This window comes from Schistocerca cancellata, chromosome 4, assembly GCF_023864275.1.
Source record: "Schistocerca cancellata isolate TAMUIC-IGC-003103 chromosome 4, iqSchCanc2.1, whole genome shotgun sequence".
NCBI lineage: Eukaryota > Metazoa > Arthropoda > Insecta > Orthoptera > Acrididae > Schistocerca > Schistocerca cancellata.
The window spans coordinates 679,566,932-679,591,727 of NC_064629.1; positions in this window are offsets into that span (position 1 = coordinate 679,566,932).

The following is a 24,796-nucleotide window of genomic DNA, read 5'->3' on the forward strand; positions in this document are numbered from 1 at the left end:
GCGACCGTAGCGGTCGCGCGGTTCCAGACTGAAGCGCCCAGAACCGCTCGGCCACTCCGGCCGGCTTCGAACTTACATAAAATACGTTTTTGCTATTCATGAACAACGTTCGCATTCACCAGTAATGACAGGAAACTCTTGCCTTTGATCATGATGAAGAACAATTATAATAATTATATACATTTTTTATGTTTGTACATGTAAGCTGTATTTACATCAAAATTAATTTCTTCGGTTACATAAAAGTGCAGAAGTTCAGCGACGAACTAATTTTTGTTACTTACAATTCAAGTTATATTCTGTAAGGATATAAAATACACAGTTGACTAACACTGAACGATAAGCGGTTCTAATTATGTGCAAGACAAACAAAAGGAAGACGCCAGCTCCCAGTTTCTCTCTTACACAGTTATTTATGTTTCATTCCCCACCAACGCTACCAATACTACCGGTGATCGTACCCATTTACTACATTATTTATGTACTGTACCAAAACTACCGAACTGTAGTTTTGGCTGAGTACAACTCTGCTCGTAACTAATAGCTTGCTGTTACGTCGGCAGCTGTTGCTCTGTTTCTGCTAATGGTAACTACAGACTGGAATTGTTGTTGATCAAACTGTAACATGAGCTGGCCGAATGTGGCCACGCGTCTCCATTAATTAGCGATCCGCGGGATAACCTTGCATCTCCAGTCTAGGTGGCGAAAGCAGAGAGTAGTTGCTGGTGTCAGTGTCCTCTGTGGCGACTGGCATCACTGTCGACAGAAAGATCCGACGCTTTGAATTATCATAGCCGAAGCATAAATCAGTTCCAGTACGTGAGTGACATCTGAGTGGCGACTACTCGGCCTCGTGTGAAGAGTGTCTGTTTATTGGCGCCCTGTCGTGGTATGGCTGACCACCACGTGGCTACGTATACAACTATATTCCCACAAATGGAGATATCTCAATATTAGAGTGATTTCTCAATATTTGTACTATAAGATAACATATTTTTTTTGTTTTTTGAAGTACACAATTATAAATTACTCTATGTTTAATCCATCTTACCGGACTTTGTACTACTTCGAAATCTTATCAAGATCTGACATAATTTGTTCAGCCATTGAAGACATAATTCATTACAGCTACCTGCATTATCAGCAAAGAGTCTTCCAAGTCACTACCGCCGGCCGGGGTGGCCGAGCGGTTCTAGGCGCTACAGTCTGGAACCGCGCGACCGCTACGGTCGCAGGTTCGAATCCTGCCTCGGGCATGGGTGTGTGTGACGTCCTTAGGTTAATTAGGTTTAAGTAGTTCTAAGTTCTAGGGGACTGATGACCTCAGCAGCTAAGTCCCATAGTGCTCCGAGCCATTTGAACCAAGTCACTACCACACAAAAAGAATGTCAAGGGTCTCAGCACAATTCACTGACGTAACTTCTACATCTAGCAATGATGCTCCTCTATACCAAGAAACCCTTAATCCAGCCATATGTTTCGTTGGGTATCCCGTATGATCATACTTTTGTTAAGAATCCTTGATGGAGGGTTGAGCCAAATGTTTTTCGAAATTCAATACATTTTGCTTCTACTTCATTGTTTTGATCCATGTCGTTGATGATTGGTTAGTTTGCGGTTAAGGGGCTAAACATCGCGGTCAGCACTCAGCACTCATGGGATAGTCCACATGGGGTCAGTGCCATCACACAGAAACCTGATCGAATTGTGATTGAACAGGGGAAGGACAGAAATATGGAAACATCAAAAACACAACACATTACCACGCCTAACACGGTGTAGGAAAACCGTTGGGATTCAAAACAGCTGCCAGTAGTCGCGGAATGGAGAAATGAAAGTCCTTTGGTTTTCAATGGAATCGTATACCATTTTTCCTGCAAAATACTAACAAATTCAGGCAACGATATTGGAGGTGGATAAAAATCACGCATCCTTCTCTCAAATATACCTGTATTTAATATCACCCCAATACTATTGAAATCTGGTGATTGTGGTGACTAGGGAGGTGCAACAGTGCAGCGTCTTGTTCGCAAATCCAGTCCTGGACAATATGTGCAGTGTGAATAGGGGCCCTGTCTTTTTGGAACACACAGTATAGCCATCGGGGAACAAACATTGTAATCGGTGGAAGGACTTGATGAACCAAAATGATCGCATAATCTTTGGAAGTAATGCGACTTATCAGAGTAACAATGGGGTCCGTGAAAAACCTGAATGTGGCTACCAAGATCATCACCGAATCCCCGACATGTTTCAATCTTTGCACGAAAACTCGTCCAGACGTTGGAAACAGAGTGAAACAAGACTCAACCGACGAAAAGACATTGGTTAATTGCTCCGTAGCCCAGGTTTTATGGATTCGGCAAAACGTTCTCCGGTTACGGCATTTGCATCACTGATGAGTGGTTCTGATATTCCAGCTTCCCCACTTATTGAGCTCCCTTCGTGTTGTTTTCCTGCTGACTCATTCTCGAATGTGACGTCCATACCAGCACAGCCTTTTGCACCTGTCGTTCTCTTATTTATCGTCACAATCATCTTCAATTACCATCCGTTACGAACGCTACGATGACACAACACACACTTTCGTCCGCGTTGTGACTTATTGGATGATTTTCTTGCCCTTTTGTCCTATGCGGTATAAACTGTCAATTATGGTGCCTCTTGAAACACCAAACACTTGGTTTACCTTGGTTACGCAAGCAGCCGTTACACAAGCACCAACAAATTGCCCACATTCGAATGCACTAAGCTCCGACATAGAGCGAATACATTGCGAATGTATTGCGAATACATAGAAAGAAGGATCCTTTATTGTATGATTATATGATAGCGGAACAAACACTGGTAGCAGTTACTTCTGTAAAATATCTGGGAGTATGCGTGCGAAACGATTTGAAGTGGAATGATCATATAAAATTAATTGTTGGTAAGGCGGGTACCAGGTTGAGATTCATTGGGAGAGTCCTTAGAAAATGTAGTCCATCAACAAAGGAGGTGGCTTACAAAACACTCGTTCGACCTATACTTGAGTATTGCTCATCAGTGTGGGATCCGTACCAGATCGGGTTGACGGAGGAGATAGAGAAGATCCAGAGAAGAGCGGCGCGTTTCGTCACAGGGTTATTTGGTAACCGTGATAGCGTTACGGAGATGTTTTTTAACAAACTCAAGTGGCAGACTCTGCAAGAGAGGCGCTCTGCATCGCGGTGTAGCTTGCTCGCCAGGTTTCGAGAGGGTGCGTTTCTGGATGAGGTATCGAATATATTGCTTCCCCCTACTTATACCTCCCGAGGAGATCACGAATGTAAAATTAGAGAGATTAGAGCGCGCACAGAGGCTTTCAGACAGTCGTTCTTCCCGCGAACCATACGCGACTGGAACAGGAAAGGGAGATATTGACAGTGGCACGTAAAGTGCCCTCCGCCACACACCGTTGGGTGGCTTGCGGAGTATAAATGTAGATGTAGATGTAGAGCATTCACAACTACAGAGAATACTGATCTGACTGCGACTGACAATTACAATGTATTGAGGACATTCACACGTGACGTTTGTGACTAAATCCAACTATGCAACCTGCAGGCTTGGCTATCATCTGCATTTATGTTTAAGCATGCCTTCCTCGTGGTATTTCCATATTTTTGTCCACGCTCTGTATATACACTATGTGACCAAAAGTATCCGGCCACCGCCAAAACACACGTTTTTCATATTAGATGCATTGTGCTGTCACCTACTCCCAGGCACCCCATATCAGCGATCTCAGTAGTCATTAGACATCATGAGAGAGCAGAATGGGGCGCTCCGCGGAACTCACGGATTTCGAACGTGGTCAGGTGACTGGGTGTCACTTGTGTCATACGTCTGTACGCGAGATTTCCACACTCCTAAGCATCTCTAGGTCCACTGTTTCCGATGTGATAGTGAAGTGGAAACGTGGAGGGACACGTACATCACAAAAGCCTAAAGGCCGGCCTCGTCTGTTGATTGACGGAGAACGCCGACTGTTGAAAATGGTCGTAATGTGTAATAGGCAGACACCTATCCAGACACAGGAATTCCAAACTGCATCAGGATCCACTGCAAGTACAATGAAAGTTAGGCGGGAAGTGAGAAAACTTGGATTTCATGATCGAGCGTCTGCTCATAAGCCGCACATCACGTCGGTAAATGCCAAACGACGCCTTGCTTGGTGTAAGGAGCGCAAACAATGGATGATTGAACAGTGGAAAAACGTTGTGTTCCGTGACGAATCACGGTACACAAAATGTCGATCCGATGGCAGGTTATGGCTATGGCGAATACCTGGTGAACGTCATCTGCCAGCGTGTGTAGTAAAATTCGGAAGCGGTGGTATTATTGTGTGGTCGTGTTATTCACGATGGGGGATTGCACCCCTTGTGTTTTAAATGGCACTATCACAACACAGGCCTACATTGATGTTTTAAGGGCCTTCTTGCTTCCCACTTTTGAAGAGCAATTCGGGGATGTCGATTGCATTTTTCAACACGATCGAGAATCTGTTCATAATGCACGGCCTGTGGCGGAGTGGTTACACGACAATAACATCCCTGTAACGGACTGGCCTGCACGGGGTCCTGACCTCAGTCCTATAGAAAACCTTTGGGATGCTTTAGAACGTCGACTTCCTGCCAGGCCTCACCGACCGACATCGATACCTCTCGTCAGTGCAGCACTCCGTCAAGAATGGGCTGCCATTCCGCAAGAAACGTGCCAGCACCTGATTGAACGTGTCTGCGAGAGTGGAAGCTGTCAAAAGGCTATGGATGGGCCAACACCATACTGAATTTGAGCATTACCGATATAGGACGCCACGAATTTGCAAGTAGTTCTCTGCCAGGTGTCCGGTTACTTTTGATCACATAGTGTAGGAGTGGTGAAAACGATCTACTGAGAGAAAGTTTGACGTCAGAGGTGAAAACTTTTTGCGTGAGAGAGAAATATGCATAATTCGGGCCGGTCTGGAGGCAATAGTACAGATCATGGTCCACGTCCGTGGATTGAGGTTTTCAAGTGAGAAATGTCCGACGTTTCCGGAATTCGTGTTGGTTGGCACCGTGAAGGTCATTTGGTTTGAAGTGCTTCGTTACATAATAAAGACGTTAACGACGTAGGGACGTTCCTTTGATAGCAGCAGGTTAGCGAAAGTAAAATTTAACAGTTCAATATACTACGTTATACTTTCCCATATGTCATTACTACTACAATGCTGTGTAAAAATTAAGAACAGAAAGTAACTTTCGCATAACATGTCACTGCCAAATAACACAGCTCGATGAAACTTGGACCATACCTAACTGCTACAGTGTAGTAGAGAAAGTAACTGAAAGAAATACGCAAGGAGATTAATAGAAATGATAGTCTTACTCACAGATAATAATCACAGAGAAGTCACCGCAAGTTATAATTGTCCCCTAGCCATTACAAAAAAAACGTGGCATGATTCTTAATAGGATGTGGGATCACCACCTACAGCAATGAATCCCCTGCAACATGTTCCCATTCTGATCACAAGTTTGATAACAAGTTCTTCCATCAGGATGGTCCATTCCTCCACCAGCACTTTCACGACTGATAGACGGTTGGTGGCGTAGCTCCGCACTCACGTGGAACAGTGCTGTGAGCAACACAAAATCCCTGAGCTACGCTCACACTTCGTCGTTCATCCAGTCTCCCAAATAGCCTTCTCCGTGTGAACTGCCCAAAGTTGTCTCTGAGCCATGTTTTAATGAAGAACACCACCAGAGAGCTTAGTAACTGCTGGCTGATTGACACACACTATATTTTCTCATTGCTTAAATTGTCTCGTGATGCAGGTCTAGCGCCATTTGGCGCCGTAGTCATGCTGACGTCCAGATTTCTGACTGGAAGATCTCTAGCAACATGCTTTTACACTTTCATTAATTTCCACCGAGCTGTTAATATGTTATGTTACTTTACGTACCCTCGTCCTCGAGTTTTGCAGAACAGTGTAAGTAAAATGTGTTACGGACCGCAACAGGGCGCATGCAGATTTACTGAAGAAAAACACTGGCACAGCGCAGAAACTCGGAGGAACGCAGTATCTGTCAACCCTGACGTCAGACACTCCTTTCTGCGCAGCAAGTCCGTGCCACATGTGCGCTAAGTGCTCCGCACTCCGTTTAATGCAGCTACGCTGCGGATGGAGCTGCTCTTCCCACGCACGGCGTTACTCGTGTCGTAATTGCAGCGAGCTGCTGTGTCTTAGAGGGGCAGCTAACCGTGGCTTCGAGCGCAAGATTCGGCGGACGCGGGCTTCACTTCTGGCGATTACCCTTGCGGACAATGCTAGGGCTCAGGGGACGCGCGCGTAGCTCAGCATTCACGCATTTCTAAGACCGTTGCACGCGCTGTATATTTAAGCGTTCAGAGTGAAGTGCTTCACGCCATTTTATTCTCCCTTTTCTATATTCTCAGCTTTTGAAATACCGGTGAGCTCATGAGCGGAGCAGTTGCAAGAAGTTACCGCATGCCAGATTACATATGCGGAGCAGTTTCTCTTTTCAGCGGAGAATCAGCTTCACGCTGCAGTGTGTATCTAAAGCGAAAAAACACAACGGCACTACTCTTGTAAGCCCAGCAAGTTTACACAGAAACGGTGTGGAACAATATGCTCGAGTAACGCGTTCTGCACCTCACCAGGTTCTGTGAAGCGCATTGAGAATGAAGGAGGACACTTCACTAAGAATATTCAGGTAAGTCATAGCAGACTCATTCCCAAATTTTTATCAACGTAAATTCTAGACTGTTTTCGCGATTACATGTATGTTTTACTGCTGTATGTGCTTTCCTGTTTATGATATTACGTGTGTTGCCTACGAAGACAACACATCATGAAAAATACCGGACAAGTGCGAGTGGGACTCCCGCCCTGAGGGTTCCATACAAACTGAACTATGTATATACAGGGTTATTACAAATGATTGAAGCGATTTCACAGCTCTACAATAACTTTATTATTTGAGATATTTTCACAATGCTTTGCACACACATACAAAAACTCAAAAAGTTTTTTAGGCATTCACAAATGTTCGATATGTGCCCCTTTAGTGATTCGGCAGACATCAAGCCGATAATCAAGTTCCTCCCACACTCGGCGCAGCATGTTCCCATCAATGAGTTCGAAAGCATCGATGATGCGAGCTCGCAGTTCTGGCACGTTTCTTGGTAGAGTAGGTTTAAACACTGAATCTTTCACATAACCCCACAGAAAGAAATCGCATGGGGTTAAGTCGGGAGAGCGTGGAGGCCATGACATGAATTGCTGATCATGATCTCCACCACGACCGATCCATCGGTTTTCCAATTTCCTGTTTAAGAAATGCCGAAAATCATGATGGAAGTGCGGTGGAGCACCATCCTGTTGAAAGATGAAGTCGGCGCTGTCGATCTCCAGTTGTGACATGAGCCAATTTTCCGCGGGCTACGCGTGAAACTTGCCCGCACGTGTTCAACCGTTTCTTCGCTCACTGCAGGCCGACCCGTTGATTTCCTATTACAGAGGCATCCAGAAGCTTTAAACTGCGCATACCATCGCCGATTGGAGTTAGCAGTTGGTGGATCTTTGTTGAACTTCGTCCTGAAGTGTCGTTGCACTGTTATGACTGACTGATGTGAGTGCATTTCAAGCACGACATACGCTTTCTCGGCTCCTGTCGCCATTTTGTCTCACGGCGCTCTCGAGCGCTCTGACGGCAGAAACCTGAAGTGCGGCTTCAGCCGAACAAAACTTTATGAGTTTTTCTACGTATCTGTAGTGTGTCGTGACCATATGTCAATGAATGGAGCTACAGTGAATTTATGAAATCGCTTCAATCATTTGTAATAGCCCTGTACGTAGTAGGACCCTACTTCGGAGATCTGCGTTATCCAATTGAGGAAAGGGAACCTACTCTTTTTTTTTACTTACATTACATTCATATGAGAGTCCCAGAATGTGTTACCAACGTTAAATGAAGGATGAAAAAGGAAAAAAAAAATATTTGCATCTAGCGAGATAAGAACCTGCATCGTTCGACTCTTCACCCTACGACATTATCGATTACGATTTTTCTTTGCATAACGGTGTACATACTGCATAACAGTATGTACAGTTAACCTACATTGAAATAAAGATATTAAACATGAGTATGACACAGTTTACATATAGAAAACTAGAATTAATTAGAAAAAGCAGAGCAAGAGTATCTGAATATTCGGGCAAACAAGAAATACATTTTACGAAAAGCAGTCATTAATGGTCACAGTCAACTTCAGGGTGGTGGAGACAAGGTGGGTATGTCACTGAGCTTCTTTCTTTCTTTCTCTTGTTTTCTTTTAATTTTCCAAAAACAATACCAGTAGCGCAAAAAAAGAATACAGAGGAAAAACAGCGCAATGGGGACAGCAGATGCTGCCGAAACCATCCGATGCCCTGACTTTGAAAGATAAGATTCAGCATGTCGGCAAAGAGTTCTCCAAATCGGTGAGGTTGCAGGCAGGACAAACTGGCGAAGAGCCAAATGGTGGTCATGGTCTGCACCAGCAACGACCAAATGTACAAAGTGAAAACCAACCACACGATCGTATTAGTCCTTGTCCTCGGAAAAAAGAGGTAGCTGGTCGTAGAATTATACTAGTGGAATAAGCAGCTTCAAAGGGCAGAGTGAGGAAATCCAACTGCTTCCTGAGGCAGGATCAGTTTGCTAGGTAACCACGACAATTAAACCGGTGCCGCAGAGTATCTAGGGACGCACACAGACTACATTTATCTGTGTCACTAATCTCGATACGATAAAGAAGCTCGTTAGTGGAAATCAAATTGTTGACCACTCTATCCAAGGGGGAGTCCGCTGCCATTGATAGAACCGGGAGGCTGATGTTGGCGCACACAATTATCCAGGATATTTGCAGGATATTTGCGGTGTTAATTGTTCAACGGGATTAGGACAGGGAATTCCTTCTCAGTGGGTCAACAAAAAAATACCTCACGGTGATGTAGAACTCTCGAATGTGTCTCAGCTTAAAATTCACACCGCCAACATAAACATGGGGACTAAGACTCGCTGGACACACTAAGGCGAACAGCCGAGATGTAAAGGTATATAAGTCCCGAGAGATCATCAAAATGGTGTGCCGAACATACAAGACGGATGCCTTCTTTTCAATGTCAAAATCAAATGGCTCTGAGAGCTATGGGACTTAACTTCTAAGGTCATCAGTCCCCTAGAACTTAGAACTACTTAAACCTAACTAACCTAAGTACATCACACACATCCGTGCCCGAGGCAGCATTCGAACCTGCGACCGTAGCGGTCGCGCGGTTCCAGAATGTAGCGCCTAGAACCGCTCGGCCACCCCGACCGGCGATATAGGTCTGTTTTGTGTGGATGTGACTTACGGCCTTTCTTAAAAACGAAAATGACCTGCGCTTTTTTCCAGTTCTTAGGTATCTTCCGTTACTCAAGCGATCTACGATAAATTACTGCTAGAAGGGAAGCAAGTTCTTTCGCATAATCTTTGTAGGATCTGAAAAGTATCTCATCTGGTCCTGAAGCCTTTCCACTACTAAGCGGTTGTAACTGCTTTTCAATTCCGCGAACAGTTACCTCAATATCTGCCATTTCGACGTTTGCACGACGATCGAAAGGACGGACAGTGCTACGATCTTCCGCGGTGAAACAACTTCGGAAGACCGAATTCACTCTTTCGGCCTTCTCTCTATTATCTTCTGTTTCGGTGCCGGTGTAGTCGCTGAGAGAATAAATAGATGATTTTGACCCACTTACTGATTTCACATAGGACCAAAAGCTCTTAGAATTTTTGCTCAGGTCGGTTGACAACGTCTTACTTTCTAAATCACTGAACGCTTCTCTCATTGCTCTCCTTACGCTCATTTTCGCTTCGTTCAGCTTTTGTTTGTCAGCTAGGTTTTTACTTCTCTTGAATCTGAGATGAAGTGCTCTTCCTTCCTCTACGTTAACTGATTCTATAAGTTCAGCTCTGTTGTCAGGAGGTATAAGACGTTACCCTCACGAATTGGTTCTGTAACTATCTGCCATGTGGAGGGAATAACGATCAATAACAGTTCCGAATGACGTATGTCGATTCACAGCAGCGGCCCGCGTGATTACAGCTCCATCGAAACCCCATAAATTAAGGAGTTTAATTTTACCATCGTTAAGTTGCGCTCCCTCAGCAGAGGTATGTCTGCACGTCCACGGTGTAAAACCATCATATCAGCAGCGGACGCGCAAATAGCGAGGGTCCTTCCAGAAAGCATCCAACCTTGAAGCTGGGACGCAAGCTTCCGAAGCAGCGGCTCCAGAGATAAGTCAAAGACATCGAGAGGAGGCTCCCCTGTGGCACTCTCCAGTGGATGGTAATCGGGGTCGTCAGTTGCCGTTGACAACTAACGAACCTGCAATGCCCGTCAACATGTTCGATAACACTCGACGAGCCTCAACAGTAAACCCAATCATCTCAAAAATCCGACGCAGAAATTCACGATTTACACGATCGAAAGCTATATTAAAATCCAGAAAGGCAAAGCCACAATGGGCTGAAGTAACGGCAGCCTCCGAAACCACATCACGGTATTCGGCCACAGGGCTAAGAATAGAGCGAGCAAGGAGAAAATTCTGATATGCGCTGACGACAGTCGCCACAAGGCTGACGTCCTGCAATTTACCGCCCTCGCCACTGGCTTATAATATGTGTTCAGTAGCGTGAGGGGACAAAAATTATCTACAGTTTTACGACCAGGATGTTAGGTATCAACACAATGCTCCCCACCTTAAATAGAGCGGGCACAACTGCCCTCCTCATCACCTCGTTCAACATGGACGTAAATGTGACTACCAAGAGGGGCCAAAAGCGCACATGAAATTCCTAGGGAGCCAATCCATACCTAGCGCTTTTTGTGAGGAGGAGAAGTAACAATAAGATCATATACGTTATTTGCGTGAAAGGCGGGCAAGAATTCGGTGTTCTGCTCAGGCGTGAGTGGCCTACCTAGGGTCCCAGTAGACGCGTCTAAGGGAATGTCGCTAGTGTATCCACGTTGTAAAGATCAACACAGCACTGACGTAAGGCGTGAAGTACGCCAACTCGCGCTGTCAGCTGCTATAATAGAAGTAAAAGGGCGGTGACGCCGAGCTTGATGTCGAAGCAAATGGTACAACGAAGTCAATTCCTCTGTCACTAGTGATCGTGGTTTCGATCGCAGCCGCAAACCTTCCATCTGTCGCCATTTCAACTTCAACAACTTTACTTTAATACATCGTACATCTGCAACCCGCAAGGAGTGCGTAATGTACACCATCATACAAGTCGCGCAAGGGCGAATAATAAAATAATGAGTTCTTCGAAAATCCGTCGCCCTAGCAGCACTATAAGTGATCAAAGTTTGATGGAGCTTCGGTTTAGCCAGGATATTCAACCATTCCAGAAAGGTAGAGTGCCTGCCAGCAAATCGGAGACTACTCTTGCACACATTGTGTATCACATCATCGAGAGAAAGATCTGCCAAGTGAACGACATTTATGATCCACAGGGAAGAGAAAGTCTATAGTCTATCCTTCTACCAGACTCGAGAACCTCTACTTCAAAATGGAAATGTCTTGTCGAAAAAAATATAGGCGTTCCCTTCGAAAATTTGGGCGCCACATTGAAAACAGTTCGAAATCCAGGGGGAGGAAAACGGGCACATAAAACTTCTTATAGGGATACAATATCCATACAGGAGACATATATAAACCGATGCAGCGAAGCTACACGCAGCTCTGCTACTATTCGGTTAACCTTTAGTTTTGTGACAAAAGTATGTGCCTGAGCCATCAATAAAGAGAGAGAGAGAGAGAGAGAGAGAGAGAGAGAGAGGGAGGAGAGGAGGGGGGGGGGGAGACTAGTACCAGCTCCACCTCATTCATTACCCTTTGTTGATTTGCGCGCCGCGGTACGTTCCTGCCGTACACGTTATTTAACCCGGCTGCGAGGTACAAAGCCCTATGCAGTAGGCGTCGTGCCGCCCAGTGTGGCCACGCGGTTAAAGGCGCTTCAGTCTGGAACCGCGCGACCGCTACGGTCGCAGGTTCGAATCCTGCCTCGGGCATGGATGTGTGTGATGTCCTTAGGTTAGTTAGGTTTAAGTAGTTCTAAGTGCTAGGGGACTGATGGCCTCAGATGTTAAGTCCCATAGTGCTCAGAGCCATTTGAACCATTTGAGTAGGCGGCGTGGGCTCCATAAGAGCCACCCTGCAGCAGAAGGAATCCTAGTTCCTGCCTTGCCGATCCCAAGCTCGCCGGGCCTGTGTAGTACCCCACTACGGGTAGGAGTGACAGATAAACATGCCTCAAGAGAAGATGGGACAGGGAAGGCACAACTAATTCATAGCCATCCTGAGTACGACGCCACTTATTATGAATTGCGCATGCCGCTTTCCAAGCAGCAGCAGGAATGGGGTCAGGTTTTGTCTGTAACGTCGGAATATCACCCGCAGTGATCGAGGGAACTGTGAGATCATCAGAAACGCGAGAACATGTTCCCGCAAGTTCGTTACCAGAGTGCACACGGTCAGCAACCGTTAACTTACGGCGCTGTTCCAAGGACGGCCGTAACACAAGAGCTGTTCCAAGGGAGACCGTAAATCAAAGACTCTCCGTGGGCAGTTGGTTCGAAGGCGGACACTTTCATTCCACAGAAGACGCGGACCCATCTGTCAACGTCCGCAATCGGAAGCAGCACCATACTGACCGAAATATCTCTATGGTAAAAGGGAGACTGATTACAGTGCTTTAATACGAACTTGTCTACTTGAAGGGGATCTACGAATTTCACAAGGAACACACAAATCTCAGTGTAAAATAGATGGTATGCACTTGTTCTAAGGTAACATGAAAAGTGCCAACTAACCAATCACGGATTTCTAAAGATCCGGGCTGCACGTTACGTATCGATTTATTAAATGAAAAACTCACAGTACCTTTACGTGGAACACTCTTGGACGCCATGAGAAACAAACAGGAGCGGACTAGGCCACTATCAGACACGTACCCAACGAAGGTCGAGACGAGAGTACGACGATGTCACACACACACAAAGGTAAAGGGTGACAATTATTGAACTATATGGACAAAACGTAAATTAGTCACAAACTATGGCGTGCACACACTTTATTCAACATGTAAACGTCACTACAGATATTCGGATTTAGGTTATGACATGTTCGATATGCGTGCCATCATAGGCGATGATTTTGCGCACACGAATAGCGAAATTCTGCATGACCCGCTGAAGTATAGGAACATCGATACTGTCGATGACCACCTGAACGGCGTTTTCAGCTCATAAATGGTTTTGGGGTTATTGCTGTACACCTTGTCTTCAATCATAGCCCCACAAAACGGAGTCGCATGCTTTCAGATCCGGACTATGGAGGCCAATCGAAGGCCATGCCAGTGGCCTCTGGGCACCCCAGAGTCAGGATGCGGTCTTCAAAGTGCTCCACCAGGACATCAAACACTCTCCTGCTTCGATGAGGTCGAGCTGCGTCTTACATGAACCACGTATTGTCGAAATCAGGGTAACTTTGTATAAAGCGGATTAAATCATCTTCCAAAACCTTCACGTACCGTTCGGTAGTCACCGTGCCATCAAGGAATATCGCACCGATTATTCCGTGACTGGACATTGCACACCATGCAGTCTCCTGTTGAGGGTGAAGAGACTTCTCGATCGCGAAATGCGGATTCTTAGTCCCCCAAATGCGCCAATTTTGCTTATTGACGAACCAATCCAAATAATGGCTGCTTAACCAAACCATACAGCGCATACCAATTCCCATCACGCCCCGCACACAACCATGCAGTTTGAACGTTCTAACGGAAACCGTTGAGAAGTTGTGACGATTTTATTTCATATAGTTCAATAATTGTCGCCCTCTACAAATATCACTGCAGCGATAAACTCCAAAACACTTGCAAAGCTGCGGAGGAGTGGATACGTAAGCAACGAGCAGCTTGCTCGGCGTATAAGATGAAGCTGTTGCCTGTAGGTTACCAACTCCTAAGCTCGTGGTCTAGTGTCTAGCGTTCTGCCTCCCGACTACGCGGTCCCGGGTTCGATTCCCGGCCGGTTTTTGGATTTTTTCTACCCAGGGACTGGGTGTTTGTGTTGTCCTCATCATTTCATCATCATCGTCCGTGACAGTGGCTAGCTTGGATTGCGTAAAAATTGGACTGTGTAAAAATTGGGGCTTTGTACGGGCGCTGATGACATCGCAGTTGAGCGCCCCACAAAACAAACATCATTTAGGTTACCAAGCACTTGTACCCTCTTTGGTGAGTGAATGTGCGAGTATCAAAATATCTGACAGACACGGCCATATCCTTTGACTGCTAGACTTCGACGCTTGAATTACCACCAATCAAATAACATGTGGCAAGGAGCTATGGCCCACAAGAATCTCTTAAGAACATAACCAACCATGACACTTTCCACCTAAGATACGAAACACCAAATACAATATGAGAAGAAAAAATGAGAATTTCTTAGGAAGCAACAGGCAACGATAGTATTAGCGTAATAATGATCAACAATGTAACCGATAGTTTAATACCTGTCTTACATCTACATACACAGCATACTCCGCAAGCCACCTAATGGTGTGTGGCGGAGGGTGCCTTCGGTAGCACTATCTTATCCCTCCAATCCTGTTCCACTTGCGAATAGTGCTTGGGAAGAATAATTGTCGGTAAGCCTCTGTATAGGCTCTAATTTCTCGAATTTTCTATCGTGGTCAATACGCGAGAAGTATGTGGGGGGGGGGGGGGGGGGGAAGTAATATATTGTCTGATTCCTCCTGAAAAATGCTGTACCGAAATTTCAGTAGTAAATCTCTCCGTGATGCACAACGTCTCTCTAGTAGCGCCAGTCAGTGGAGTTCGTTTCGCATCTCTGCAACGCTCAGCTAAACGATCCCGTGACGAAACTCTCCTCTCTTCGTTGGATCTTCTCTATCTCCTCTATCAGTCCTACCTGATAGGGATCTGAGATAGATGAACAACACTCACGAATCTGGCGAACAAACGCCTTACAAGCCACTTCTTTCGTGGATGAGTTACATTTCCTTAAGATTCTTCCGATGAATCTGAGTCTTGTGTCTGCTTTTCCCACTATTTGTTTTATATGGTAATTCCACTTAAGGTCGCTCTGGCTAGTTACGCCTGGATATTTTACGGTAGGCGGTACTCAAGCTGTTTTTCATCAACAGTGTAGCTGTACAGTAGTGGATTTCTTTTCCTATGTATGCGCAATATGTTACATTTATTTACGTTCAGGGTCAACTGCCAGAGTCTGCACCATTCATAAATTCTCTGCAGGTCGTTCTGAAAATTCTTACTATCTGCTGGCGTTGTTACTTTGCTGTAAACAACTTCATCATTTGCGAAGAGCCTCAAAGAGCGGGCTGGCCGAGCGGTTCTAGGCGCTACAGTCTGAAACCGCGCGACCGCTACGGTCGCAGGTTCGAATCCTGCCTCGGGCATGGATGTGTGTGATGTCGGTAGGTTAGTTAGGTTTAAGTAGTTCTAAGTTCTAGGGGACTGATCACCTCAGAAGTTGAGTCCCATAGTGCTCAGAGCCATTTGAACCATTTGAACCTTAAAGAGCATCCGACGCTTTCTACTACATTATTTACATATATCGTGAACAGCAACGGTCCTATCACACTTCCCTGTGGAACTCCGGGTATTACCTTTACATCTGTCGATTTAGTTCCGTTAAGAGCGACATGTTGAATTCCGTCTGTAAGAAAGTCTTGAATCCAGTCGCAGATCTGCTCCGATACTCCGTAAGTTCGTTTTTTTTTTTTTTCATTAACGGCAGTCCGGGACGGTGTCAAATGCCTTGGTAAAATCAAGTAACACGCCGTTGTCCACTGCGATGTGGATCTCATGGAGGAACAGAGCGAGCTGAGTTTCACAGGTTCTCTGTTTGCGGAATCCATGTCGATTTTTATAGAGGAGCTGCTCATTTTCCCAGAACGTCTTAATTCTTGAGCATAAAATATGTTCCATAATTCTACAATAGACTGACGTCAACGATATAGGTCTGTGCAAATGGCTCTGAGCACTATGGGACTTAACTTCTAAGGTCATCAGTCCCCTAGAACTTAGAACTACTTAAACCTAACTAACCTAAGTACATCACACACATCCATGCCCGAGGCAGGATTCGAACCTGCGACCGTAGCGGTCGCGCGGTTCCAGACTGTAGCGCCCAGAACCGCTCGGCCACCCTGGCCGGCGATATAGGTCTGTTTTGTGTGGATGTGCCTTACGGCCTTTCTTAAAAACGAAAATGACCTGCGCTTTTTTCCAGTTCTTAGGTATCTTTCGTTACTCAAGCGATCTACGATAAATTACTGCTAGAAGGGGAGCAAGTTCTTTCGCATAATCTTTATACACTCCTGGAAATGGAAAAAAGAACACATTGACACCGGTGTGTCAGACCCACCATACTTGCTCCGGACACTGCGAGAGGGCTGTACAAGCAATGATCACACGCACGGCACAGCGGACACACCAGGAACCGCGGTGTTGGCCGTCGAATGGCGCTAGCTGCGCAGCATTTGTGCACCGCCGCCGTCAGTGTAAGCCAGTTTGCCGTGGCATACGGAGCTCCATCGCAGTCTTTAACACTGGTAGCATACCGCGACAGCGTGGACGTGAACCGTATGTGCAGTTGACGGACTTTGAGCGAGGGCGTATAGTGGGCATGCGGGAGGCCGGGTGGACGTACCGCCGAATTGCTCAACACGTGGGGCGTGAGGTCTCCACAGTACATCGATGTTGTCGCCAGTGGTCGGCGGAAGGTGCACGTGCCCGTCGACCTGGGACCGGACCCAAGCGACGCACGGATGCACGCCAAGACCGTAGGATCCTACGCAGTGCCGTAGGGGACCGCACCGCCACTTCCCAGCAAATTAGGGACACTGTTGCTCCTGGGGTATCGGCGAGGACCATTCGCAACCGTCTCCATGAAGCTGGGCTACGGTCCCGCACACCGTTAGGCCGTCTTCCGCTCACGCCCCAACATCGTGCAGCCCGCCTCCAGTGGTGTCGCGACAGGCGTGAATGGAGGGACGAATGGAGACGTGTCGTCTTCAGCGATGAGAGTCGCTTCTGCCTTGGTGCCAATGATGGTCGTATGCGTGTTTGGCGCCGTGCAGGTGAGCGCCACAATCAGGACTGCATACGACCGAGGCACACAGGGCCAACACCCGGCATCATGGTGTGGGGAGCGATCTCCTACACTGGCCGTACACCACTGGTGATCGTCGAGGGGACACTGAATAGTGCACGGTACATCCAAACCGTCATCGAACCCATCGTTCTACCATTCCTAGACCGGCAAGGGAACTTGCTGTTCCAACAGGACAATGCACGTCCGCATGTATCCCGTGCCACCCAACGTGCTCTAGAAGGTGTATGTCAACTACCCTGGCCGGCAAGATCTCCGGATCTGTCCCCCATTGAGCATGTTTGGGACTGGATGAAGCGTCGTCTCACGCGGTCTGCACGTCCATCACGAACGCTGGTCCAACTGAGGCGCCAGGTGGAAATGGCATGGCAAGCCGTTCCACAGGACTACATCCAGCATCTCTACGATCGTCTCCATGGGAGAATAGCAGCCTGCATTGCTGCGAAAGGTAGATATACACTGTACTAGTGCCGACATTGTGCATGCTCTGTTGCCTGTGTCTATGTGCCTGTGGTTCTGTCAGTGTAATCATGTGATGTATCTGACCCCAGGAATGTGTCAATAAAGTTTCCCCTTCCTGGGACAATGAATTCACGGTGTTCTTATTTCAATTTCCAGGAGTGTAGAATCTTAAAGGTATCTCATCTGGTCCTGAAGCATTTCCACTACTAAGCGGTTGTAACTGCTTTCCAATTCCGCGAACGGTTATCTCAATATCTGCCATTTCGACGTTTGCACGACGATCGAAAGGACGGACAGTGCTACGATCTTCCGTGGTGAAACAACCTCGGAAGACCGAATTCACTGTTTCGGACTTCTCTCTGTTATCTTCCGTTTAGGTGCCGGTGTAGTCGCTGAGAGAATGAATAGATGATTTTGACCCACTTACTGATTTTACATACGACCAAAAGCTCTTAGGGTTTTTACGCAGGTCGGTTGACAACGTCTTACTTTCAAAATCATTGAACGCTTCTCTCATTGCTCTCCTTACACTCATTTTCGCTTCGTTCAGCTTTTGTTTGTCAGCTAGGTTTTTACTTCTCTTGAATCTGAGATGAAGAGCTATTCCTTCCTCTACGTTAACTGATTAGATAAGTTCAGCTCTTTTGTTGTCAGGAGGTATAAGACGTTACCCTCACGAATTGGTTCTGTAACTATCTGCTCAAGGTAATTTTCGGGCAAGACATCCAGAACAATGCCACACGACTCCACGTCTCTGGCGCCAGTTCTGATTGCATAACCCTCTCAATCTATACGTGGCCAGTTGAAGTCATCCCCTATTACAACGGCGTGATCAGGAAAATTACAAATGATATTCTGCAAGCTCTGTCTGAAGCGCTCTACAACTACAGATCCTGACCCAGGTGGTCTATAAAAGCATCCGATCACCATTTTTGGCTGTTCTTTGATACTCAATTTCACCCAGAATAATTCACATTCGGAATCCGTGATAATCTTGCTAGATTTTGTCGAACTTTTTACCGCAATAAACACGCCTCCAACATTGGCGACTAACGTAACCTTACGATAAACATTCCAGTGTGAACTTAGGATTTCGTTGTCATTGACGTCTGGCTTCAACCAGCTTTCTGTTCCCAATACTATCTGTGCATTATAACCTTCAATAAGCGATACTAATTCTGGGACTTTTCCTTGGATGCTCCTGCAGTTTACTAAAATCATATTAATCTTTTCTGTCTCTGATCTGCGAGGACCAAGATTTTCTGAGTTCGCTGCGGTTGATTTAAGAGTCAAATCGTGTTTGCTCCCAGGGGAGGGGTCCTAAAAAAAAAAAAAAAAAAAAAAATATGCACGCCACACGTACTCCGCTACCCTAGTAGCCGCTTCCTACGTGTAGTGCACAGCTGGCCTATTAGGGGGAACCCTACAATTTTGCACCCGATAGCGGAGGTCGAGAAATTGGCATCCGATACCGTCGCAGAGCCGTCTTAGCCCCTGGTTTAGAACTTCCACTCTGCTCCAAACCAGAGGACCGCGATCAACCCTGAGTACGATTCTACAAATTGACAGCTTAGCCTGTACCCCGCGTGCGTTGCTAGTTGCCTTCACCAAATCAGGCAGCCGCCGAAAGGAGCCGAGGATGGCCTCAGAACCCAAGCGGCAGGCGTCATTCGTGCCGATATGTGCCACTACATGTAAGCCGGTTGCACCTAGTGCGCTCGTGGCCGACGGCATGGCCTCCTCCACATCACGGATGAGACCTCCTGGCAAACATACCGAATGCACACTGGAATTCTTTCTCGGCTTGCCTGCTATCGCCCTGAGGAGCTCCATCACCCACCTAACATTGGAGCTCCCAATGACTAGCATACACACCCTCTGTACTTGTCCGGACTGGGCAGGAAAATCGACCGTTGGCCCAACAGGAGAGGCCTCCCCCTGCTGGCTCAGAGTTATCATCAGCACTGGGAAGCACCTCATATCTGTTGCTAAGACGTAGGGAGCTAGCCGCACGGCCTTGCTACCTCTTTCGTCTTCCGCCCAGTGACACGCGAACCCACCACTGTCTGCCACCCACTCTGGAATGAGGACGGATCGTTTACATGAAGTGTATCGGAAGCCGCAGTGACGTCCGGGCCACCAGGGGATTCCAGTGATACCATAGGCGTCGCAGGTCTCGTCACTGGCGCCCCGACGTCATCGCAACTTCAAGCATTAGCTAGAAGCTTGTCGACGGTAGCCAACGCAGTTTCCAGCCGTTTACAGACAGCAGCCGACTCTCCTTGTGTCCGCTCACAACAAGCACAGTCCGTAACCATATGGTAATGTGTATAAAACAAATATGAGGTCTCAAATGGCTCTACTGAGTTTGAAAATATACCAAAGGAGAATAAAGTAGCACTAAAAGTTGGTGTGCAGATTTCTCACTGAACTCTGAGACCACAAGCTATTAAACAGAAATAAACTTCGCTATACGGAAAATTTACACTGATGGTTCAAATGGCTCAGAGTGCTATGGGATTTAACATCTGAGGTCATCAGTCCCCTAGAACTTAGAACTAATTAAACCTAACTAACCTAAGGACATCAGTCACATCCATGCCCGAGGCAGGATTCGAACCTGCGACCGTAGCAGTCCCGCGGTCCCGGACTGCAGCGCCTAGAACCGCACGGCCACCGCGGCAGGCAAAATAAGCATAGTGCGACCTACTCCTAACATTGAAAACCCGCAATCACCTTGTGATTAGCGAGCAGTCATCATATCATCTGCTGTTTCCAAAGTCCTGTAATATATTGTTCAAGACCGAATTATCGAACACTTGTGCGAATTCAAACTGTTTAACAAATATCAGTCTAGCTTTCGTTAACACCATAGCGCAAAGATTGCACTAATAAAAGTAACGGATGACTTGAAATATGCCATGGACATTCTTGAGCCCACAATAGTGACTCAACTAGATTTCAGCAAAGCCGTCGATGCATTCAACTTTACGTGAAAGACAAACAGCAAAGTTTTGTTTTTGGAGATGAAAAATAGTCCTAGAAACATGTTCTTTGAGGAGTGCGACAAGGGTCAGTCTTAGCCCACATTTGTTTTCCTCGTATGACTATGACGTTTTATTGGGTCTGTCTTCCTGTGACTATCATTTCTATGCTGACGACCTCCAGCTCTACCTAAGTGCCAGACTTGAAGATATAAATACTGCGACTGCCCATTTACACCGCTAAGGGACCGTAGGCCTAGCAGACATAAATTTCAGGTTGATACATATACCTGCTCCTGAGGAAAAGGGGTCGCCACAGACAGACAGGCAGACAGACAAACATAAAACAAGTGGCAAAAAAATTATCTGATATAAATACGAATTAACAATTTTTGAATTTTTTCCTTTAATTGTACTATGAAACCTTGCTTTTTGTCTAATTTCATGATTCTAGGTGAATGGGAATGACTTTATAGGTTTTAATCAGTTTGTTTGCGAGTATCGAAATATGTGACAGAAAGGGCCATATGTTTTGATTACATTGACTTAGAAGCTTAAATTATTTATACGGCGAACTGACCGCAGACTTTAGTACCTGACATAAATTTCAACTTCATACATACACCAATTCCTGAGAAAAAGGGGTCTTAACAGTCGGACAATCCCTACAACGATTTCACTGCCTGTCATATTTTTCTTCTATGAGTTTTGACGAAACAGTTGAGGTTTTGCTTCACTAAAAATCTAGTTTATTTATTAACAACTTCAGTGTCTAAATGTTCACCTCACATTTGTAATTCTATAGCTAATACACTGCCGGAGGAAGAAACTGAAGCATCCAGAAGGGGAGGAGAAAACAAACAAAACTTCACGGGTTGAGACAGTATGTGATATTATTTCGCTGATTATAAAATCGAATGAAATTTACAAAGAACTTGATATTACGAAGACTCCTATCAGTATGAAGTTGCGCCCCCTCTAGCCTGGATGCATGCACTGATTCGATAGGGAGGCGTATCATAAATATACTGTGTCCTCTCCTGAAGAATGCTGGCCCGCAACCTACTGGCCCACGACCTATGTAACTGGTCCTTAACATCTTGGGTACTGGCATTGGGACAGAGTTGACGTCCTACACACATGCTATCGAGGACAGATGTGAGAATCTGGCTGGCAAGAGTACCTCAACATCATCCCGACAGTTCGTAGAGAAAAGTGCCATGTGTAGACGAGCATTGTCCTGTTGAAAAATGGCACTACGAGACTCGATACTGTTGTACGACATTTTAACAGATGAGGACGCAGGATATCCATAACGTACCGTTGTGCCCTCACTCATTACCAGTCATGACCCGAAGTCGTACCCGATGACTATCCACACCATAACGCCAGGAGTAATACCACAGCGCCTCTACAAAACATTGGAAGACTCTGGCCTCTACCCAGGTCGCTGTAGAAAATGACAAACAATTGATGCATGGAAAATTTTTGAAAGCTGTACTCTCAGAAAGTTAGAAATTCGTAAATTTTCGACCGTGATCGTTTGTTGGGGCTGATATCTTGCAAGTGTACTTTTTTCTTCTTAAAATGAGATAAAGTTGGTGATGTCCTCTTGTGAGAAGTGTTAACTAGAGCTAACTTTCTGTATATCAAATACGTCTCCATCATTTTCTTTAAGCTCTTCATTGGGTGATTCCAGTTTTGCTACTTTACTTTGAAAAAAAAAGATTTAATTGATGATCACGAATCTATTTTGTGACCTGTTGGCTCCAGGATAGTTCTTAAAAACTGGCAATAAAAATCTGTAAGGTTCAGTGTTGAAATGTTGCGATATTGTAGGGCTAAAGTAATCATAAATGCTGTCTGTTAAAATAAAAGAATGAAATTAGCTTAAGTAAGGTAATTTTCTACAATATGTCTTTCCTAAAGTATAATCTGAGAAGTCGAAATTACATAGAGTTAATTTCCACAGACTGACTTTGGTAATACTCCAGAAGACAGACTGTTCCGAAAAAAGCACGTAACGTCAATTTTTATTCATTACAAAAAAACTATTTATTTTGAAGGTATTGCTATTACAGTCACTAGATACTTTTTTCATACATTGATTAGCTCCGCCGGTAGACTGAACGCTGTGATAAGGGTGTGGCGAGCTATGTTTCTATGACTTAAACTTCTGTTTTATTTTTGGGTTTAAATAAATGTTTGCGACCAGTAACCTTTCAGTTTCTTATTCAGCACGCTAAGGGCCACTGCATTCGCGTAACGTGCTTATTCAATTTCTCATGGGGCAATGGCCCTTAGTAGTATCTAGAATTCGTCGACAGAATTCAGAAGTGTTCGTGAAGCTTGCCACTGTGCTTGCCAATCTAAACGAGCTGACATTACGTGCCACTTCACTAGTCATTACTCAGTGAACTGCTTGACCTTGAACTGTGGCATTAATTTAATTTTCTTCCATATTCATAGCTACAAGATAAGTTCCACATATGAACTTGAACATGGCTGTAGCTCGCCTTAATTAAATCTTGTTACTCCCTTGCGTCATTCCGACCTCATCAAGTGGTCAGATCGTAATGTGAGCTGCAAATGTTGTCAGCACTGCAGGAGATTTTCCGCCTCCTGTAACATTCCATTGGACAAGCTATATTGCTATTGGCTTGTGGAAGAAAATTAGGTCCGCCATACTGGATTTATGTGATTTCGCCGTATTCAACAGTTTTCAATTTCCTTCAACATGTTACCAATTCTGTTCCCCAAATGAACATAATTCGAAAATTCTCTCAAAACTGATTGTTTTATGGCATGTAGGTGCGGCATAACAGGGAAACGATTGGCAACCCTTTGGCCCTATTACCGAAGTAAAATATGTATCGAAAGCAGACTTATATATTTAGGTACACCAAACTATAGGATGGCTTCTTTGTAGCCTTCCCCTTTACCCCTACAGTCACTGCTGCCATGGTAATTAGGCGGGTAATGTACCACTTACCTTTCGTTTACGAATGTTACTCTATACATTACGCTACATATAAAGACGCATTTCTACTCTTAAAGTGTTTTTACCCAATGGACCTGTCTTGTGGAGTATTACCATAATTTTTAATGTACTTAAAAGGCCACTAGACATAAGCTGTATATTGTTTACGTAAGTGATAACCCCTTAGCGTTAATATTGAAAGGATGATACAAAAGTTAAATTTATTGTCATGTAAGGTTAGCATGATTAAATCACAGCAATTATTTAATAACACTTCACTCTTCTATAATATAAATAAAAAAGTTGTCGTGAAATGCCACGCAGGAAAACTGGACAAGCTACGTAATCTCATTCACGCTAAGTGTGGCAATTCCCTTCTTAATAACAGTGTGACCAGACGTTTTAAAAAGTCCAAAGAGTCTATTCGTAGTTTAATTCTCAAATAAATAAACACACGCTCGGGGGACTGGGCAGTGACCTCACGACACGGCCACGAGTGTTGTTACGCCATTGGAAATAGGCCCAACTTACGACTCATGAGCGACCGCAGAAATTTTTCCGGGAGAGGGGGTGGAGGGGGCGCAAGACTTCACAATTCCCATTTTTACATAAATTATTTGGTCAGTTTTGAAACATGTCACGCTATAAGAAATAAATTCAATAGGCGACACAAAAGACATATATCATAGAGAACTGACGGTTATCCACTCAATATATGAACAAAAATTCGATGCTCCAGATTCCTGGAGGGAATGGAGGAGATAAATGCTCCCTGCAGCCTCCCCTTTGCCGACGCTTATCAGTATACTGTTGTCATATCACTACAAATGAGACCCTAAGACACTATAAAGTCTAAAGCATTGAAAACCTTCTCGCTTTTGATAATCACTATGTTCTTAAAGCCAGGTTTCTTTTATTTCAGGTTTTAGTGATTTCACACGCCAACGTTCCGCTCCGTAGATATCGCCAGAGTTTGTCGGTGCTAAGTTAATCTTCGACCTCTGTGCAGTTTGAGGTGCGGACAAAGCGGGAAAACGAATTTTGTCCCCACTGTGAGCAGGGTGTACCAGGGAGAATGTTTTT